This window comes from Gymnodraco acuticeps, unplaced genomic scaffold (assembly GCF_902827175.1).
Source record: "Gymnodraco acuticeps unplaced genomic scaffold, fGymAcu1.1, whole genome shotgun sequence".
NCBI lineage: Eukaryota > Metazoa > Chordata > Actinopteri > Perciformes > Bathydraconidae > Gymnodraco > Gymnodraco acuticeps.
This window is the reverse complement of record NW_022991286.1, coordinates 1448066-1470515: the sequence shown is the minus strand read 5'-3', so window position 1 is coordinate 1470515 and position 22450 is coordinate 1448066. Positions and strand designations below refer to the sequence as shown.

Sequence of the window (22450 nt, the reverse complement as noted above, 5' to 3'; positions counted from 1 at the left end):
GGAATGTACAGTCATACACTGGGTATCTGTGAGTAGATCCCACCCAGCACCGACAGCATTGTTCAGTGTGTACTTGTTACTGTGTGTTCATGCAGAGGCTGCCAGCTGATGGATGCGTGGAGACATTTCTCCTCCTCTGCTCTGTTCTCGCAGGACACTGCTGCTGGCAGCTGACGCTCACACTGACCGAGTCCTCTGCTGCCCCCCGGGAGCCTGACCCGCACCCTTGCAGGCCCTGTGTGAGTGTGTGTGAGTGTGAGTGTGAGTGTGAGTGTGAGTGAGTGTGTGTGTGTGTGTGTGTGTGTGTGGTCACTGACAGGAGAGAGGCCGCACGGGATCAGCTCATGATGAGTCAGCAAAACAGAGAGCACAAACAAGTATTCGCAAACAAACACATTCAGAAACAGTGTACCATTTGATACGGTGGTACTAAGTTCTCTGACTGAAAACACTAGGATGTGTAGTGGAAGCTAAAGTTGCTCATAAAAGTTCACCAACCTTCATTGCAGGATATATATATTTTGGTAGAATAAAACATTTTCAGGTATAGTCTATTCATCAGTTTCTGCACTCAGTATCCCCATTCGTCTAAAGCTGGATGTTAATTGAACAAAGGGACTAATTATGACACACTTACTATGGGCATAGTAGTTCAAGATGAAGAGGTGGATTCAGGGAATGACCAGCAAAAAAAATGTGTTTTTCATTTAGTTCAATCCAAATGTCTTTTAATGGTCTGCTTTCTTGCAGGAATAGACCACCATACCGGGGAAAAACCAACATCTGATATCATACATTAGCAGTGGTGGAAGAAGTACGTAGATCCTGGAGTGGAACAGTATGATCCTAAAAACTCCATTACAAGTAAAAGTCCTGAATTGAAAATGTTACCCAGTAAAAGTACTATCATTAAAATGTACTTCAAGTAGAACAACTAAAAGTATTCAGTTAGCAGAATGGCTCTTTCAAGGTAATATAGAATACTATTTTAAGATTTTATCACCAAGACATGTTGCCAATTTGAGTTATTTGATTAAAATATGTATAGTGGTACAGTGGTATCATACAGGCAAATCATCTGTTTTCATGTGTACAAAGGAGCTAGTAGCTATGAGTGTTAAAAAAAAAAATGCCATAGAGAAAAAAAAGTACTGGCCTCCAAAATGTAGTGCAGTAAAAGTATATATGCATAACATGGAAAAGTAATGTATAGTTTCTTAAAATAGTACTTAAGTACCATACATGAATAGATGCTGCTAAAAGTTCTCTGTTTACAAGAAGTTGGTTAAAAAAAGAAGCGGAAGTAGTGCATAACTCATAAGTCATGTTGTAGGCTTTGTATTCCTTCCTGCCTTCCTTCATAGAGTATATTGTTTTTAGATGGCTAGGTAAAGCGAAATGCTTCTATAAAAATGTTTTATTGTCAGCTTAGTTGTTCGAGGGAGGGTAAAAGACTGATCGACTGGCAGCCTGAAAAGTGATACTTAACATAACTCACACATCATGACATTTTCAAGCAAAGCAGGCGGTAAATACAGGGAGAGTGACCTTTAAAAGAGCTTTTCAATACAAATATGATTTAGGGTTGAAATCGCCAAGCAGAGCCGATGACATTAGCATCAATTCATGGGCTGAGGACATGATATTTTGCTAATCAATCCATCTGGTTTACGCTTTCAGAAAAACGCTGCCGCTGAAGTCCATTACTGGCAGTCTCTTGATGCCAATTAGCGCTCATCAATTCAGCCATTACAGTGGCACGCATCTACTTATCATGATGGATCCTCCCGCTGTGAGAGACACACTGCAGGGAGTGTCAGACAATAGATCTTTGTGGAGAAAGTGGAGATTTATGATCAACAGAGTATGTATCTAGGTCCCTGGCAGGGTTTTGGAAATGGAGACGCTCTAAACGGGCCATGTATCATATTCTAAGGCTGAGGTTGGGATCATAAATCATGCAGATATTCATTATAGCGCACTCACGCAGTGTTGACACCGAGAAAACTGCAGTGCTTCATATGCAATCGCAGGAATGAAGGGTAGTTTAATGGAGGCAATTGGTGTAAAGTCAATACATTGGATATGGCGGATGTATGAAGAGAGGTCTGCTAGGACTTTTACAACTAAATCAAATGTTGTAGAAGGAGCAGGAAGGATAGGAGTTTGTCAATGGCTTATCTCAACTTTTTACAGAAACCATGTCTGTTTCTGGTCTCCAGTCTCCACCCAAACAATGAGGGGTTTCCCCACCTTATCTCCAGCACTGAACAGATCTGCTGCGGACGTGTTGTTCTTATATTAAACAGACGGCTGGGCGGAGGCGGTTAATGAGACCGGAGAGACGCCGAACCCTAATCACGCAGCGAAATTAACCACACCTCAAACCACTACATTTGTACGTCCTTATTTAGACTGGAAGGGCTCAAAGATGTTTGGGATGAGTCTGTTTTTCTGGCATGTCTGAATGTTGTTCAACACATACATGACATCCTCCAGACAACATAACAGAACCATAGACTGTATATATAAAGGAACAGAACTCAACATTTGCAATAGTGCAAGGTAAATAAGAAGCCTACTTTTACTCAAGAACTGTACTGAAATTAAAATAGGTGGGTTTTTAAAAATTTAAAATTAAAACCCACCTATTCCAGTTAGATGTTAAAGTGATGAACATGTCAATCCAATGTGATGATCCAATAATATAATATGTATTCTTTCAAAGCCTGGTGTGCTGAAGGGTCTTAAAGATATGATCTTCAATGATTTTAATGTTACGTTAAGTGTATTTTCCCTGGTTTGTTGTTTTAATGGAAGTCCTTGTTGATTGTATCGTATTGTACCGTATTGTACCATATAGTCGAATGAGTACTTCTGGTGCTAATACTCTTATACTTTAACATAACATTCTGAATGCAGGACTACTACTTGAACAGAGCATTTCTACATTTTGTTACTACCTTAAAGAGAAAGGTCAGAGTACTTTGTCCACCTCTGAATATTTCATAATGATATAATCATTTATACAGCCCTTTTCTGGTACTCAAAGATGCTTGATGGTGAATCTACCCTTAGCTGTCGTAACATCACCTAGTTAGGAGTGAATTATGATTATGATGTTTAATACTGTAGAATCTACAGCATGGATTATATCCCTACATAACAAGCACACATCTCTCTTGGTGGTCCATGAAAACTCTGGTTTTAACTTGCGAGGCCCCGTCTCCAAAGGTCACGTTCTTTACGGTGATCATAGGAGCTAATCAGCTCAGGTGACAGGGAAAGTTAACCCAGGGGTGATGACGGTTCAGCTTTCTGGTGATCTTTCCCACAGCAGGGAGGGTGGTCTCTTTGGCATTTGGAAATTACGTTTCAAAACTTGCTGGCTGTAAAACATGTTTTCAACCAAGGAATTTGGTTGGGTATTCAGATCTGCATATTTAAGCTGTTTCCAATCAAACTTTGAATGATGAAACTGACAATTCTGGTCTCTGCTGGTACTCAGATTTACTGTAAGTTAAAAGGGCATTCAATTAAACTCAGAGTATTGAATGGCCCATACTTGGTGAACCTAGTGGATCATCTAGCAGCTGAAATCTCAGCTGCTAGATGATCCACTAGGTTCACCAAGTAAACGCATACTCTGCCATTTGTTAACAGGCAGACAAACTAATTATCAGAGCCTCATAAACAAGGCCCGGCCGCCCCACTGACACTTTACCTCAGCCACATCATATATTCTATGCATTACATTATTGCACACAATGTACAACAATATGTTGTATTACTGCTGATTTGTATTCCATATTTTATTCCTTCTATTCCATTCCATTGCAATGGGGTTAGGGTTAGGGTTATATAAATACTGTTATATTTTACAAGATTTTAATAATTTTTTATATTTTTCTAGTTCTCTACCAGTGTTTTAAATTCTTGTTTTACCTTTATGTATGCACCTCGTACGTGTAAACCTACATGGTAATAAACCTGTTTCGGATTCTGATTCTGCAACTGCAGTATAAACAAGGTCAATGAGAGCTGTGAGACTCAACCAAACCCCACAGTTGCTATAAACCAAAGCACTGAGCTTAGAGAAGCTATCACAAGCTTATTAAACGTATACATACAATTAAACATATCCATAAAAGAAAAGTGAAAAAAAGATGAATCATCCTTGATTAAATTCAAGTAGATAATTTACAATGTTGCCAAAAGTAAAACATTTACACCTGCCTGAATAAAAAAATAAATAACAATCTGTGAAAATAGGATTCATATGCACATCATGAAAAGCATTATTCTTAATTTATAATATTGGTTACACGTTTGGGCGGTTGGAAAACCTGATGTTATTTTTCCCTATTTATGAAATTATTCTATCAACAAAAATAGTCACTTTTTAGCACTTTTCCTATATGATTAATGGCATCATAGCTATGTTGAACTGTCCAAAACACATTTGTGAGTTCTTCCCATTTCTAGCAATGACTGTGCCGTTTCTAGACAGGTGCATGACTCATGCATTTCAGAGAAGAACCAGGCCAAAGAGAGTAAATGTGAAACTTTTAGGTTATTTAAAACACACAAGTATCTATTTGCTCCTCCCTCACTCCTTCATAAGAACCCTCTGACCTCGATGAAGCATTTTAAGATTTTTCCAAGAACCAGTGGTTCAGGATATTTTCTCTACATAGCTGAGTTCAGCGAAACCAGCATGCGGTCGAAATTGAGATCTGTTTAATCAACGGCTGTGCGTCCAACACTTTCCAACGGGGAAAATATGACACTAGCTATTTTCATGATTAAAACAAAGTCAAATAGAAAAAGGACAGGCAGTGGAAATATTGGCTTCGCAAAACAGGAGGGTGACTAGGCGTGTGTGTGCATGTGTGTTCGATGTGAAATCCCCCCAGGTAATCAGTTAGATTGATTCTCTTCCCGGGGTGAGAGAGAACAATTTCTCCTTTCAACACTCCAGGAGCGATCGGTCTAATCACTGCCTTCATCACAGAGAGTGCACTAAAGCAAGAACAGCATCTTTCAGCAGCACTGGGCTCCAGATTGGCTGCACTTTACCCAAGAAACAACCAAACACTAACAAGGAATATGCTTATAAATTATTTGTTGCCTGTCATCCTTTATGTTGTGTTATCAACACTTTCCATATGGCACGTCTTCAGGAGTGAGGACACAAAGATCACCACTGCGTTCCCGCAAGGACACGATAACCCCATTCTCTAATGAAACTGCAGGAACACTAAGTGGATTATAGAGCACATACTGTAATGCAAATAAAGATTGATACAAATGGAGTCAAGGTGAAAATCTATAAATAGCACTCGTCAGTCAGCAAAATAAACAAAGCACAAGGGGCCTTCTTCGACATATTCTGCTTTTGGTGCACCATAAAACTGTATTTTCTGATGTAAGATGTATAATGACGACAATAAGCAATATACGTTGGAGTAGTTGGAAACGACCAATAATTGGCCTTTTGCGCGTGATAAATGTCTTCAACAATAAATACCAAACACAACCTCCAGGAAACACATCAATTTGTATTTATATTATATACATTTAAAGCTGATAATTGTATAGACAAAGTTCTAGCCATATTATTAACTGATACATTATGGGCAATTTAGCCCCTGCGATATATGAAACTACTGACATTTGGATATGGTATAAATAATGTAAAATACACCAAACCTTCATTCAATCATAAAATCAATTCCATTCATCTTTGGAGCAACTAATAGCATAATCGTTTGATTTTTTGGAACTATAAATAAAATGAAGTTGGTCTGTTCAGAGACTTGAACCGGCGTTCCTCTGGTTCAAGTTCCTACTAACTGCTTCCACAACTATAGATCAGCATTTGTTCCTGATAAGTATTTAAAAAAAAGAAAGATTGTATTCAAATTGTGACAAAAAGGGTCTAGAGACTCTTTTCCATGTGAGATTTAAGCTTTCATATTAATTCAATACATAAGAATGTTTTGTGTTGCATGTTAAAGGGGATATTTCTAATCCTGTGTCACAGTCCTCTAGAAAAGCCCATCTCCGCTCCGACTATGCACTATGTCACGATGGGAGCGAATATTAAAAGTAATGTGCATCTTCCCCCGATCTGGATTTGCTCCAAAAGTGAATGGGTTTTTCCTTGGCCAATACAACACCCTTCTACCAAGTTTCATGAAAATCTGGCTTTTAGTTTTTCTGTAATCTTTCTTAAAAGAAAAAAGACATAACCTCCTTGGCTAAAGAAAATAGCAAAACAAGTAAAAAAGAGGGTAGCTTTATCAGAAAGAATCTTCTTACAATATTAATTTAATACCAGAGCCGACAGGAATGATTATTGTTAACCCATGTGAGTACTCCTTTGGGAGCACTCAGGCCAAACAGCGCTAATGCCAAATCATGCCTCAAGGGTATTGTGGCATTTAGAGGAGAAGATGTTAGCAGTCTGTTCAACCTATCCGACTTGCGTCTTTGGAGCAAATATCCCATGATTTCTCTAATAACATCTGTGTTTTTTCTCCTTCACTCTGGTATGACCACATTAAATCTTTCCAGTGCGTCGGCTTAGCCCTGAGTACATTTCCCAGAAGATTAGATCAGAGGAAGCAGAGGTGGTCAGAGTGAGAACGCTTCGCATACTACCACAGTGAGTTCATGCTGAGTCAGGGGACTTTGTGAAAGTCTTGCTTATACTTTTATGGTGTGATAAAGACATGCTGTTAAAGAAATACGTGATTGTAACAGTGTCTTGGCTCTTTGAAGTGGAACATCATGGCTGCTGTCCAATGTTATCCTCAGATCTGATGTGAAAACATGATTGTCATTCAAACACCAGAGCAAAAGAGCATAGATATATAAATATTGTTAACAAACACTATTTGCAACACTGTGACGCTTCTTTTTATAATTTTCCTTTGTTGAGGCTTCTGTTCTTTCCCTTTTTCTCTTCCAGTAACATGGTCCTCACCAGTCACGCCAACAATCTATTCTTTGTTTTTTTCAGGAATAACCAAAATCATGAACCACATCAACTTTGCTGAGTACTAGAGGAAAAATCTACCATATTCTCTGGGGTTTGGACAGCAAAAGACTATGGCTGGAATCTGATTTGTTGGAGTAAGTACTGCCCTAACTAGTTATGTGTTAGTTCCACTTCTTAAAAAGGAGCCTGGACTCTTTAAAAGGATTTTCCAATAGAACAAAACAGCATTTTCAAATCTGTTTTGAGGGAAACTTTTATATATCATATATAAATATATATGATGATATATAAATATATATGATATATATATAATACGTAGGGATGTAACGATATATCGAATATCGCGGTAAATAAATGTCTCAATACCGTCGTGAGACTGACAAAAAATATATATATTTTTTTTTAAATATATATTTTTTTTTTTTAAACCTTTATTCAACCAGATGGTCCCATTGAGATCATCAATCTCTTTTTCAAGGGAGACCTGTCCAACATGGCAGCAAGTAGGTTACAACATGAACATAAAACAGATAACAATAAAGGACATCGTATTTACAGGGCTACATGTACATACCTAGAGACATTGACAAGTACCAACAGTATATTTATATCTCTGTCAATAAGCCTCACCTTCTTGACAAAAACGGTATTGTTTTTGAAGTGGTGGAGAGACAATGCACAGTTTTACCCACTGCTGTCACCCATGGCCAAAGCATATCTCTCTGTCCCAGCAACATCAGTACCAAGCAAGAGAGTTTTTTCCACAGCAGAGGATATTGTAAACGCCCAAACATCCCAGCTTCTACCTGGAAATGTGGACATGCTCATATTCCTAAAAGATAACCTTGATGATGCTGAGTGAGTGAGTTAGTGAGTTAGAGTTGAGTTACTTGAAAAACTAAAGTGAAACTTGATTGATTCTATTGCAGGGTCTGATTATTATATTGTTGACACTTTAAAATACTACTATCTTACTAAAATGCTGTACAAATCAGATTTATTAATAAAAATGGAAAAAAATGCAAGTAAAAAAATATATACAGTGGGGCAAAAAAGTATTTAGTCAGCCACCAATTGTGCAAGTTGTACCACTTAAAAAGATGAGAGAGGCCTGTCATTTTTGTTCCTAGGTACACTTCAACTATGAGAGACAAAATGGGGGGAAAGAATCCAGGAAATCACATTGTAGGGTTTTTAATGAATCTGCAATAGGTAAGCAGCTTGGTGTGAAGAAATCAACTGTGGGAGCAATTATTAGAAAATGGAAGACATACAAGACCACTGATAATCTCCCTCAATCTGGGGCTCCACGCAAGATCTCACCCTGTGGGGTCAAAATGATCACAAGAACGGTGAGCAAAAATCCCAGAACCACACAGGGGGACCTAGTCAATGACCTGCAGAGAGCTGGGACCAAAGTAACAAAGGCTACCATCAGTAACACACTACGCCGCCAGGGACTCAAATCCTGCAGTGCCAGACGTGTCCCCCTGCTTAAGCCAGTACATGTCCAGGCCCGTCTGAAGTTTGCTAGAGAGCATTTAGATGATCCAGAAGAGGATTGGGAGAATGTCATATGGTCAGATGAAACCAAAATAGAACTTTTTGGTAAAAACTCAACTCGACGTGTTTGGAGGAGAAAGAATGCTGAGTTGCATCCAAAGAACACCATACCTACTGTGAAACATGGGGGTGGAAACATCATGCTTTGGGGCTGTTTTTCTGCAAAGGGACCAGGACGACTGATCCGTGTAAAGGAAAGAATGAATGGGGCCATGTATCGTGAGATTTTGAGTGACAACCTCCTTCCATCAGCAAGGGCATTGAAGATGAAACGTGGCTGGGTCTTTCAGCATGACAATGATCCCAAACACACCGCCTGGGCAACGAAGGAGTGGCTTCGTAAGAAGCATTGCAAGGTCCTGGAGTGGCCTAGCCAGTCTTTAGATCTCAACCGCATAGAAAATCTTTGGAGGGAGTTGAAAGTCTGTGTTGCCCAGCGACAGCCCCAAAACATCACTGCTCTAGAGGACATCTGCATGGAGGAATGGGCCAAAATACCAGCAACAGTGTGTGAAAACCTTGTGAAGACTTACAGAAAACGTTTGACCTCTGTCATTGCCAACAAAGGGTATATAACAAAGTATTGAGATGAACTTTTGTTATTGACCAAATACTTATTTTCCACCATAATTTGCAAATAAATTCTTTAAAAATCAGACAATGTGATTTTCTGGATTTTTTTTCCTCATTTTGTCTCTCATAGTTGAGGTATACCTAGGATGAAAATTACAGGCCTCTCATATTTTTAAGTGGGAGAACTTGCACAATTGGTGGCTGACTAAATACTTTTTTGCCCCACTGTATATATATTAAAAAAAAAAAAATTCACATTTTTTTTCTTTATTTTTCAATATCGCGATAAATATCGTACCGTGGACTTTTTAATCGCGATATTATCGTACCGTGAGTTTTTGGTATCGTTACATCCCTAATAATACGTCTTTTTTTGACATATTAGTAATATGGTTCCAAAACAAAATCCACGGAAGTCCACCTATGGAGGAGTTAGGGGTAGATGGATAGGAAGCGTGACTTTCCCCCCAGAAGACTTGGCTTCATTCTCCGTCTGAAACCATTCACTGAAGACATATTTTTAATTTATATCTGTAACTTTGATCATGTAAAAAGTGTATTCATTTTAAGCCAAACTATGAAGTTTTACTAAATCTAATCAATAACTTTTGTTTTCTGTTTACACACATGTTCAAAACTGCAACTGTAATCCAGTATAAAATATGTTTCTCTCAAAACTAAATTGAGAATGCAGTTTAGTTTAATGGAACCAACTTTTTTAGGAGACAGAGTTGCATAAAGAAAGAAAGGCTGGAATCATCTAAAGTGGCGTAAAAACAACCAAAGTTAATGATCTTCCTTATAAATAATCTATTTCGCTACTTGATTTCAGAAGGAGGAAACATGACTATAGCACATTAAAGGGAAAGAAAGTGCTTTTCCTTCTTTTATCAGTTGCATAGAGTTTATTAAAGTGGCTTTAAATCCAACACCAAGTTGAGCTCCAACACATCTAAAGAGCTTATAATACATGTTATTTACTGCATATGGTACAGTCTTCTAAACACGCTTAGAAAAAATGATCTAAAAGCTGCAGTATTATAGCGCATTCCACTTGATACCATGATCAGAGCACTACATATACAGCAGCAGCTGAGGAAGTCTGCTTCCTAAGTCCTGACTCTGATTCAAATAGCTGAAACTCACCAAAACACCCTGCAGCTATGTACTTATGAAGCTTCACTACACTTCATTCCACTCATCCTGTCAGCCAAAAGGAATTCTCCTCACCAAGACCCCGTAGTTACTCCATTTGTATTCATTATCAGCTAACCATTAGGAAAAACAATGGACACTTTGTGATCTCACTGTTGTGCGTGACAGACAAAAGCTTTTCCAATAAAACACCAGCATGGGACGTCACTAAAGTGCAGAGGAGCCGCGGACAAAAGAGATGCCCAAAACTATGGCTGACGGTTTCTATGGAAAGCCGACGGTTTACAGCCTCAGCAAAGGCCAGGGAGTCGAATCCACCAGTTAATCAATGACTGCCTTTCCCGTCAAACAGAGACACACATACCAGAGGAAGATAGGGTCTGCTTTGAAAAGAGAGCACAAGGGAGGAGGAGGAGGAGGAGGAGGAGGAGGAGGAGGAGGAGGAGGAGGAGGAGGAGGAGGAGGAGGAGGAGGAGGGTCGCGGTCTAACCAGTCTGACACCACATGCCACGATGGAAAATATCTGCAGACAGCGGTTGCTCCTGGGCCGCTTCTTCACACACATTCATATGGTGGGTCACGACCAGTACAACATAACTGGAAATGGATAGTGTCCTTTAAGTGCCTTTATCAAACTGTGATTACAACATTACAAATGGAATACAAATATGCATCTTGTTGGGTAGGTTTGACAAAATAACTCTCATTCCTGATAAGGAAATGTATATTTATTTTCAGTGATATTTTACCTAATCACCAGAAAACCTTGAGGTCCCAATAAACAAGTTCCACATAGAAGCTAAATAGTTTCAGCATTTGTTTCTTCTGAGAACCTCACAATGATGAGAGCAGAAAGAGTTCATCATACTACAAAGACCTAAACATGTATTTAATTGAAGATGAAAAGAATATGACACAGGCAAAAAGTGTGTGATGAAAGTGTCAAAACCAAGGTACTGTATGCAGAAAAGCACTGTGCTCATTCTGATCAGCTCTTAAACAATGATTTCCAGACTTCCATAACAGTTAAAGCGATCAGAAAGTTAGACAGAATCAAAGCAGCGGAAGCCAAATATATAGATGTTTACCCCTTGATCGAGTTGAGCAATTAAGAACCCTGAATCCTGCTTTTCACAGCCACAAAACAGCATATTGCTTTTTCACAGTGTGAGTAGTACTCCTCCTGATGAGTAAACTGACCAAACGCAGTATCCAACAGACTGTCATCTGCAGTCTCTAGTGGACGCTCATCACAGTGACGTGTCGCAGGCTGGTTACCACTTGTCTAAAAACAGATGTTCCCTGACCCCCCACCCCTCCTTCCTCCCTTTGTCAGAACAACTGAAGCCAGTCCCCTGCTGTTAAACATGCTCCTAGAGGCAGATGGCTGCAGGCAGGGCATCAATACATATTCAAACAGACAATGTGATCTACACGTGGCTTAGGGGTCAACTGCTGCGCTAAGTGGCCTGATATGTGTCGTTTTTTCAACCTTTATATCATCGATCAGATAAATGCACAGGCTGTGCTTGATTTCATTAAGGTGTCCGTATGCATGTTGGTTTTGTCGGTTACTATTCATACCTCAAGATGTAGCCGATTGAGCCAATCGCACTTCCAAACATGGTGCTAACTTGCTTCCAGCATCTCCAGGTTTTTTAATAAATCACGTCGAATTGACAAGTGTAACCTCGCTGTACAATTGCTCATAAAGTAATTCATTATGGCTTCCTTAATTAATTAAACTTAATAGGTTGTGATATTTTCTTAGATTTGCATTTAGATTGGCTGCACATCACATCAAAGTGCCAAACACTTAAACACTTAAAATATCCAAACATTTGTGAATCTGCGAGATCATTGGGTATTAAAAGGAGCCCTATGCTTTTTTCTCTTTCCTGTAGTGTGTTATATACATGTAGGTTGCTGTGCAAGTAAATGGTCTTGATTGAACTCCTTGTTTTACACCCATAACATAATGACTTCACTACGTAACACTCATGCTTTTATTGGTTAGCGCTCCAACAAATTGTACGTGATATGTAAAATGCCCTTAAACAGAAAAAGAAAAAAATGTAAATACGATTAAATTATATATATTGCTTCCTACATAAGGCCCGATGTTCAAGGAAAATAAAAAAAAGCAACAAATGTATGAAGATTAATACTATAAAACTCAAGGACATTTACTTTAATGAAATTGTGTTGAGCATGGGCAAGAATAGGTATTTTGCTACTATGAATCTACACAGCTGGTCATGTCATACATAGGTATTATTCATATATTTTTTAGATATGGTAAAGTAGTGTGGACTTCAGTACCAATACCTTCAGTGTGAACACAACCTTGGTGTACTCAAGGTAACCCCGGTCTCATTTGGACACATTGCCTTGACCTCGGTGTAGTCAGAGGATGTACGGTCAGAGTCTGTGTCAACAACAACATGCAGGAACACACCAGCTGCTGCCAGCGTCCTTTCCCCTCTCTCTGTAATGAGCTGCTCCGTAGTCCCTCACACATGTCTGACCTGTGCTCCGGGCCCTCTGGGAGCCCACATCACATTCACAGCGAGCCTTGATGACTGTTTGCAGAGGGGTTCTCTCTGACTCCTCACATCCTTTCTTTACAATGGGGTCAACGCAATGTGTCACAGATGACAGATGTTGAGGAGGTGTGTTGGAGGGGAAAGAATGACCACACATGTAAAGAAGGTTTTGAACTGAGTGTGATCTTTAGTAAAAACTCTATGCAACTGTAAAATATGGACCCATGGGCCTCTGAATATGCAGAATGCATGGAAGGACAGCTCAATTCTATTCCAGTTACTAGCCCTGGTTAGGTCACATTGGAAACCAGGAATAGCAGTGTAACAGTAGACAGAGACAGTGAGGTCTGGTCATGCCAGGCTTGATGGGGGGGTCTGCAGATCTGTCAGACTTGTATAGGTTTGTAGTCTATAATCAGAACTCACATGGTGGCAGGGGGAAGTCAGAATGTAGAGTACCGGGGACTGAGTGGTTGGAGACAGCAAAGTTAAAGCAGGTGTTCATGTTTTGAGTGTGAAGTAATAGTCCAAACTCCATAAGAAATTCGGCTAATTTAAAGTTGTCTTGCATATTTACAAAATGTATTGGTGTTGAAGTATATTTAAACAGCTCAACAATGTCAAAATAGTATGTTTAGTAATTCGGCATAGAAATTAATTCGAAGTAGCCCTAATGTAAATCAAATAAGATGTGTTTAGCTGTGCTAATGCAGCTACAGTAGCTACCACCCACCAAGGGTAACCTTCAGTGGACGATGCAATAGAGAATAACAGGCAAGATCACTAAAAAAGTAGAATTTTTAAAAGCTTACATGAAAATTGTTTTGTTTATGTATGCCGAATTAAAAATAACATCCTATTAACTGGTTAAAAGTCGTCAGTAATGTTTTGTTACATCTAGGTTTAACAGTTAAAGACTGCAATGTTACATGTGTCCGATTTCTAAACGGAGTTTGGCGGAAGTGTGAGTTAAGAGTGAAAACAACTGAAAAAGTAACGGGAAGCAATGCAACAAAAAAAATCCCACTATGGGACTTTTGCCCACACTATGGGACCAACTAGTGCCACAAACTAACGAAATGGAATTACTTGGATCCATTCCAGTTTAAAATAACGATACTCTGTCAGTTGTCTCCCCACCGTTCGTAACTCCATCCACCGGCTTCAAATAATTACAAGACCGGCAAGTGCTGAAAGCAAACACCACCACAAACACCGACTTAAAGCCACCGAAACCTTTATAACTAGCCCACAGTAGAGAGCAAACAACTTACTTTAACTGAAATGAATGTAGCTCCTCTCTCCCTCCGTTGTTTTCATCGCCTCTGCTCCTTAAAGAAAGCCACGTGTTTTTTTCTCCGTATCTTCGAATTATTGAGGAACAACAGGAGCGTTTATGGGGTTTTGTCCCGACGCTCTTTTGTTATGATAATCCTAAAAGCCTTAATATATTCTGAAGATATCTGGAGGTCCACAAAAGCTGCTTTCCCACTTGTTAAAACACGGGTTCATCCAGTGATGCGTTGGTATCCCAGTTCATTGAAACCAATACGGGAGTTTACAGTCATGAATGATTGTCCATTGTCTCCTTCCCCGCTATTCCCGTAGTAAAGAAGCTTTTCCAGGGGCTGCTGTGAGAATCAGCCGGCTCTCAGTCACCTCTCAGCCCGCAGAGAGAGTCGGGCTGTCAGGGTGCGAGGACTGGGAAAGATACCAGAGAGGAGGAGCAGAGAGGAAGAAAAGAAGGTGGGGATCCTGAGCTGAGTCAGGGCTGTGCAATGAGAGAGAGGGGGCGGGGGTTGCTACCACTGGGCACACATCTTCATCAACAACACAGCAACTTCACTGATCAAAACAGTGATTCATTCATCGATATTGTAAATGTCAGATTGTTATGGAAGATTATAAGGGCCAGGAATGCATACGGCCTAGGGCACTACATATATTTAATGCATTTCCAAATGTTGACAGTAAAGCCAAAATACATTTTTAAAAATAAGAGAATGAAGTCTGCATTTTGAAAATAAAGTCTAAATACAATTTAAAGAAATGTTGGAAATTAAGAAGAAATGTGATTTCAAGAATGAAATTCCAAATGTTGAGGACTGTTCACTGATCAATATCAATAATTGATTAACCGATAATGTTAATGCCAGATTGTGATGGAAGAGTATAGTGTCGCATGCATTTGGCCTTAGCAAAAAAGATTGTTTAAAGATTTTTAATTAGCATTTTAAATGTTGAAAATTAAACACCATTTGACCATTTGACCTTGAATTGTTGAGGACAAAATTGAAATATTATTTTGACAACAAAGCCAAAATACCAGTATAGGAATAAAACTGGGAATATTGACTATAAAGTTTAAATTTAATAGAGAATAAAGTCGAAGTAATTAAAAAAAAAAAAAAAACAGTAAAAAATGTGAGAATAAAGTCTAAATGTTCAGAAAAAAGCCCTTTACACACTGGACATTTTGAGAATAAAGATTACATTTAGAAAAAAGTTCAAATGTAGGCCTATAGGATAAATGTCAAACTCTAAGAATAAATCTCAACTCCAAAAAATCCTCTTCCTCTCAGTTTTGTTGCTCTTAGCGTGGCCCTAATGATCTTCCGTAGACTGTGGCCTGAATTGAGCTTTCGTTTTTATCCACTATAGCAGGGATGGGCAAATGGCGGCCCGCGGGCCGCATGCGGCCCCCACCTCCTCTTTTTGCGGCCCTCAGATTAATTTATAAACAACGTAATTAAAAAAAATATATATTTAAAAAAAAAAAATAATCTTTTAATTTGTATTACTTGTAGTACTGATATCGTCCACTAGACTCCTAGTTACGTCGCGAGCTGCGTACATGATTTCAAATACCGCAAAAATAATCTGTGACGCATTTGTGTGTATTGTGTTTGTTTCCCGGGGAAACCCTCACAAGAAACACCGGCTGTTGTTATGCCTGCTGTGACGTTAAGTTACCTCTTGTAATTATGCCTTTACAATCTTAAAAGTTGTATTTATCATCTGAATTTGGCGAAACAAGTTTAATATTCTTAAAACCAAGACTTTGTTTATTTGAAATCAGATGAAAACAAACTGTCACGGACCCTGCCGTGTTATCTATGATTACTACGCTTTTCATTCATAATTTCAGCGGGAGGGAGGGGGGGGGGCTGCGCTGAGGAACAGCAGAGTGCGGGCGTGTTCACATTCCCCTTATTGTGGAATAAGGGGAATGCAGAGACTGGCTACAAGTGTTTTAGGTTTAAGTTAGACAACTAATGTCTGGGTTAGTGTTCATGACTTCATGTTTATGTCATCTTAATGGTTAATCTCAATACACACACATTCTCCGTGCTTTCCAATAGTTTCAAATAGCTTTATTCCACTGTTTAATAACCTGTTCAATACAAACATGCCACTTGTAAAAATGAAATAACATTTCTGTGAACTGATATTTGTTTAGTGAGCTTATTCAAGGATGTTTCCATTTTTTGGGGATGTTCCCTTTGATTGTAAAATGTCAATGAAGATGTCAGACTTAGTATATTTGTTAATAATTACATACAACACATGGAATTTGTGTGTGTATGTGTTCCAAGTGAATCTGCGGCCCCCTGGTGGCCAGTACATCAATGATGTGGCCCCCACCACCATCAAAGTTGCCCATCCCTGCACTATAGGGTTTAATGTCATGTCAATAAATAATTGATTTGATCTGATACAGAGCGGCGGCAACAGAGAATGCCAAGGTGTGTCTCTCTCTCATGTCCCACTTTTATCTCTGTATGAAAGAACAAAGGTGAAGCCAAGTATAACCACACATGTATTTGGAAGCCATAAAAATAAACATTAAAGGGAGTATTCAGGTTAAGTGTTCCCTCAAGGCATATTATTCTCCGTAATAAGTATTATGATAGTGTGTGTGCCATCATTTTCTTGGTTATGATATTTTGTCCTCCCCACTGACTTTAAATAGAGTCAATGTGGTCCTACTGAAACAACTGGCTATGTGAATGTTGTAAAATGTTGTAATTATTATCACTAATACATTATTGTGTAAGCAGTGTTTTCCTGTTCAAGCTTGTCATGATAGAGACGTACTACATAAACCTATTCAGTAACAGTGCATTATGTGTTCCTCAATGTTTTGAACGTAACATCAAAAGTAGCTATAGCCGGCCAGATATATACTAAAAAATAAAATGGTGACAGACACTTAAGAGTATCTATTGTATTATGAACAGTGTTTGACCAACTAGGTGTACCCAGAATGAGAAGATTATTATAGTCATAAAAATGGGCTACAGAATAATGGAACTACATGGATCAGCAGAAAGTCAAACCTATGATCATCATGTTAAAGAAGCACTTGAATGTGTTGGTTAAATCAAAGCAACAAACGGAGATATCCTTTGTGTGTGTGAAAGAAACTCCATCTGGAGGGAACTTTGGGATCAACATTTAACCCCTAAAAACGTCCGCTCATCTCGCTTTGAACAAACTGGCTTCACGCGCCCTTTAATTGTTGGGATTTCCGTGCACCAGCTCTTCTGATTTATGTTGTAAATCCAAGCAGATTACCACTAAATGCTTGTTGAGCACATTTAAATTTTTCTAATATTACCGACTTGTTGCTGCTTGATTTTCCTCACACGTCAAAGTCAAGTCAAAGCACTATGTATTTTCAAAGCAAAAACAAAAGAGTGCAGACAGCATTAGATTACCTGTGAAACACTCATCAGTGTGTAGTCATAGCTTACAATGATACTCTCTCAACTCCTTTAAGGATACATCAATGTATTACTCATATAATACTCATAACTCATGGGAGTGGTGGGGTCTGACCCACTTCCTGTAGAATCAGGTCTGTATCAGCCCACTTTAACACTAAAGGAAGTGATTACACCTTGTCATCAACAACATTTCATGACTACTGCAGCTCTTCACGCTGTCATTACAGCACTGACAGTGAACTCTGGTTTACCCTCACACTCATTCTTTAGCCTGACCCCCCCTCTGGGGCTAAAGTGGGATCTGTCTGGGATTCAGGGCCAGTATAAATAGCCCTGTGTCCTCGCTCAGGTTACCCTGCCAGAGTGCAGGATGAAATACCAAAAGACAGAGGGACACACAACACACATGTACCTACTGCACATACACACATCATAAAGCCATGCAGAACACTGAATAGCAGAGGTGAGATCAAGTCATCATTGTGTCACTGCATTAATTCCCCAAGTCCATAGATCTCAAGTCAAAAACTGTTCTTAACCAATCGTGGTGCCATTGTAAACACACACATTTTTCATTCTGCAAGTTTTTTGTTGACCACAGTTTAGTTTTTGAAGGTGAACACATTTGGTATATTTTTTTCCAACTGGCGCTCAATGACATATATTTGTTCTTTATTGTTCTTTTCTCCAACATGATTTGATTCTGTCGGATTGGTTCAAACTAAGTTGATCTGGGAAATTGAGTGTCAAGAAAATCAGAAAGTATACACATTTGCCATCTTCTGTTTTGTTTATATTTTGGTCAGTCAAACCTGAGTTTTGTATCTTTATGATTTAAAGCACTTGTAAGTTGCTTTGGGTAAAGATATCAGCTAAATAAAATGTAAGTACTTAGATCAGGGGTTTTCAAAGTGTGGGAAGGTGAGCATCCCCTCAGAGAATATAAGAACAGCCGCGCCCCCCCCCCCTCCCAATTATTACTGCTATTATTATTATTATTGTTATTGTTGTTGTTGTTGCTATAATGCAGGGGTATTCAATTGCATTTCAAAGAGGTCCAATAAGCGAAAATGTCATTAAATGCTGTTTTCGCTGTCTTTCTCTTTTTTGAGCACGCCATTTTAAATTGCTCACTGACTGCACCGATTTGATTGGCTGAGTAGCGTCACCTCCTTAAAACATTAAACCTTTTTATCTTTTTTTGATGATGCAGGAATCATAGTCCTGCATCGGGGCGGGTACCCGACGGGTGACCCGCAAAAAAAATTATTCGCAGGTGGTATTTTTTCAAACGTTTTTTTCCGGTTTCGGTTCTGGGTAAAACAAAGATGATGCGGGTCGGGTCACGGGTGTTGCATAATAAATATATTTAAATAATAATAATTTAATTGAATGTTTAAAGATTCCTCAGACCTCTCCCCCGCGGGACCGCGCATAATCATAACTTCTGCACCGCATCAATCTGCTGCTGAGTGCGCCACATTCAAAATGGCTGAGGTGAAGCTCTAGCGGAGAAAACAGCATTGTAAATAACTCTTCCTCAAGAGCGAAATCCAACGTCTGGGAGGCTTTTGGTGTCATCCTAGATGGAGAAAAGAACCAACATCCCACGCTTTTTGAGCCAAATACGCAACTGCGTGTGTTAATAATCCCCCCCCCCCCCCCCCCCCCCCCCAGGGAGGCGCGCCTCACACTTTGAAAACCGCTGACTTAGATAAAGGAATGTACTTTATTTAACAGTAACATCAGTAGATTAAATAAATGACGGAGACATGGAAAATAAACCAAGTGTGAAATGAGAAATAATATGTAGGAAGAATAACACATCGAGTAATGATGATGAGTAGTGTCCCTTCACCTCCTTCTCATAACTTACCGAGGTAAACTTCCATGTATTTCTATGACTTAATCAACAGTTACGTAGTTCACAGTTTCACTTCCTCATAGATTTTTCAGGAACTCCGTTGAGGAATATGATCTACATGCTTGTAAGTCAACCTACTCAAGTACAACATTTATAGTGTTTGTCTCATATGATAAGTTTAGGTGTTGGTATATTAGGAAATCTGTGCGGGGAGTTCAGTGTTATATATTGGAGAAAAAGCATGTGCCAAACCATACTTTCTGGAAAGGACGAGTTAACAGTTTTGAATTCTGTCGTAGAAACAATATTACAGGCTTGATGATATACAATTCCAATTCCATTTCAACCAACCAACCAATCAATCAATCAAAAATACTTTATAAATCCCAGAGGGAAATAACCTTTTGTGACAGTTATTATAAATATATATATATATATATATATATATTTGTATAAACATAAGTGGAAGAAGAAACGTGCAATCAATCAATGGAAGTGATGGAGATACAATTTAGAGTTCTGTTTAACCAAAGTTAATATCAGGCTTGAACTGTTAGAGTTAGACAACAGTGGATGTCTCCCAATGCTCCACGTATGTATTTCATACTAAAAAGACATTTTGGAACAAAAGTCTGCTCAGACAGTTGAAGCCTCATACTGTATATGCACTTTGCTATACATTGCTAACGCGTTTGTACTACCGGTTAACTAACAATGCATGTTTTTGTGAGGTTCTGAGAATACGACTGAATATATTAGACTTGGTCAATTTTCATGAGTTGTTTGACAGTTTTTAAAAATGATGTTTTGATATAGTTTATAACAAGCCCCCCCATTTACTTCAATTCATCAACACCTTTCTCTGCTTTTGGATTATTTGTGTACTATGGAGGAATGTGAGAAGATCAAAGCTATCTTGAAGAATTCAACGTGACACAACGTGACAATAATGAATCTACAACTGATGGCTTTGTAAGTTAAGTGTTCCTTGAAGTTGGTGCTATGTCTCAAGATCAGTGAGTAAATTGTTAGGAATCAAAGCCAGAAAGTATATTTCCTGTAACTTCTGAAAGTGTGCAGCTATGCAGTTCTATCACTGCTCATCTAAAAAACAGCGCTTAATGCAATGAGTAAGAACCAATTTAATACATTTTGCATTTGGTGAATTCCCTAACATTACAGTATATTTCCTGAACCTTCCCTTCAGAGATTTGATTGAATATCTGTATACCTTTTTTTCTAAGTTCCATACTCAGCGAGATCTTTGCAGTATATGACTTTCACTCAGTGGGTTTCTGTTAGTGGTAGACAGATGAGGCGTCGAGTTAACCTCTGCCCTCGCTTTCCTACTGTTACGGTTGCTGCCTTCCTGGTCGTCTGAGTGTTTTCAGCTGTGTGTGTGTGTTCTATGTAAATGAGCTGCGCAGTAGCCCTGACGTCATTGGCTGCCCATCCTCTGGTCCGCCCCCGAAGATTGTGATTGGAGCACGCCGGGCCCGACGCACTCCAATCGCAGCGCACAGCCGGCGCACACCTGCTGGGGAGGAGTACAAAGGCCGGGGACGGAGATCATTCGTGAGGCTCTGTGATGTGGGACAGACGCCTCTAGCTTCTTGATATGCTTGTGATGGTTTAGTGACTTCTGTGTGAAAGATATATTGTGTGAAAGATATATTGTGTGAAAGATATATTGTGTAACCGCGTGTTAACTTAGAGCTTCTGTGTTTAGTTAGATATTGCAGTGTAATTGTGTAAATAGGATTCAGAGTAGCGTAGCGGTTAGCGCCTGTTAGTAGCAGCTGTGTTTTCTACAGCTTTTTCAGTTACACGTACCACGTTCAGTGAGGTTTTTGTGATTATTTTTGTACTAATTATTTACTGTGTATACTCTGTCAAACTCCCTTTTGGAGTCTCTTTCTTTTGATTGTTGTCCACCGGGTTTTGCCCTTTGTTTGTGCCAGGCTGTAGGCCTTATTATTTTGGTCCACCATTATATTTATAATAAAACTACTTATAACTTTTACCAATTCCATTCTGGTTTGTGTTGCTTCCCTTTGGTTCCCCTAGCCCAGTAGGGAACGTAATACATGGGGGCTCGTCCGGGATAAATAACTTAATTCCTGGGGTTATAAGTGTTTTTTTATTGCTAAAAACAATTTGGTAAGGTTGTGTGCGGTTTTAGCTGAGTATGGCACTCCTCGATTTTGAGTCTTTTTTAGTCTGTCCTTCATATGAGCAGTTGGATCAGTGTCGTAAAGACGATTTATTTGAGATTGCGCAACATTTCGGTCTCACAGTGGCAAAACAATTATTTAAAAAATAGTTAAAGGCTCTGGTGGTGGATGAGTTGGTGGAAAGGGGTTTTCTGGTGCTGCCTGCACAAGCTGAGCTCACTGTGCCTATATATGTCCTTGCTAAAGGAGAGGGTAGTGACAGCGAGGGGAGCGAGCAGTGTAAAGCACCGTCCGCGCCGCCTCGCTATAGTCCACCGTCTCCTGGTAGTCCAGATTCCCGGGAAGGGAGTAGACTCAAAGTCCGTCTCGCACGGCTTCAGTTAGAGGCAAAAGACAAGGAGCAAGACAGCCAGTATCAGTTTCAATTGAAAATAAGAAAGCTGGAAATCGACAAGGAAGTCAGGATGCGTCAGCTGGAGCTAGACTCATAACTGCGCGCATCCGGTGCTTTTGACCATGCCGGAGGAAGCCTATCATCGTTAGTGCCAACCTTCCGTAAGACTGAGGTGGATGCCTATTTTGGTGCCTTCGAGCGCAATGCTACAGCGTTGCGGTGGCCGGCTGAAGTTTGGGCTCTGGTGGTAACGTGTAAACTACATGGAAAAGCTCAGGAAGCAGTTGCGGCTCTCACGTTAGAGGACAGTCTGCAGTATGACTCAGTGAAGGTTGCCATTCTCAGAGTGTATGAGTTATGGCCCGTCCACACAGCGGCGTGCGTTGAAGCTTCCAACGCTTCTGCCTATTCACTTTGAATTGGGTGATGTCACTTTTAGCCAAAC

The 22450-nt window shown here is 39.5% G+C and overlaps 1 protein-coding gene across 22 annotated transcripts in view; it reads right to left on the bottom strand.

Annotated features, from left to right (window-relative positions):
• The window catches only part of phldb1b (pleckstrin homology-like domain, family B, member 1b), a 167899-nt gene that overhangs the window by 73112 nt on the left and 72337 nt on the right, over window positions 1-22450 (bottom strand). The window contains exon 1 of one of the 22 annotated variants that reach the window (XM_034239929.1): window positions 14118-14545. The exons of the other annotated variants lie outside the window; for them this stretch is intronic. The gene's annotated coding sequence lies outside the window, so the exon portion shown is untranslated. Of the gene's footprint in view, window positions 1-14117; window positions 14546-22450 lie in introns of those variants that run through there. 22 annotated transcript variants of the gene reach the window in all.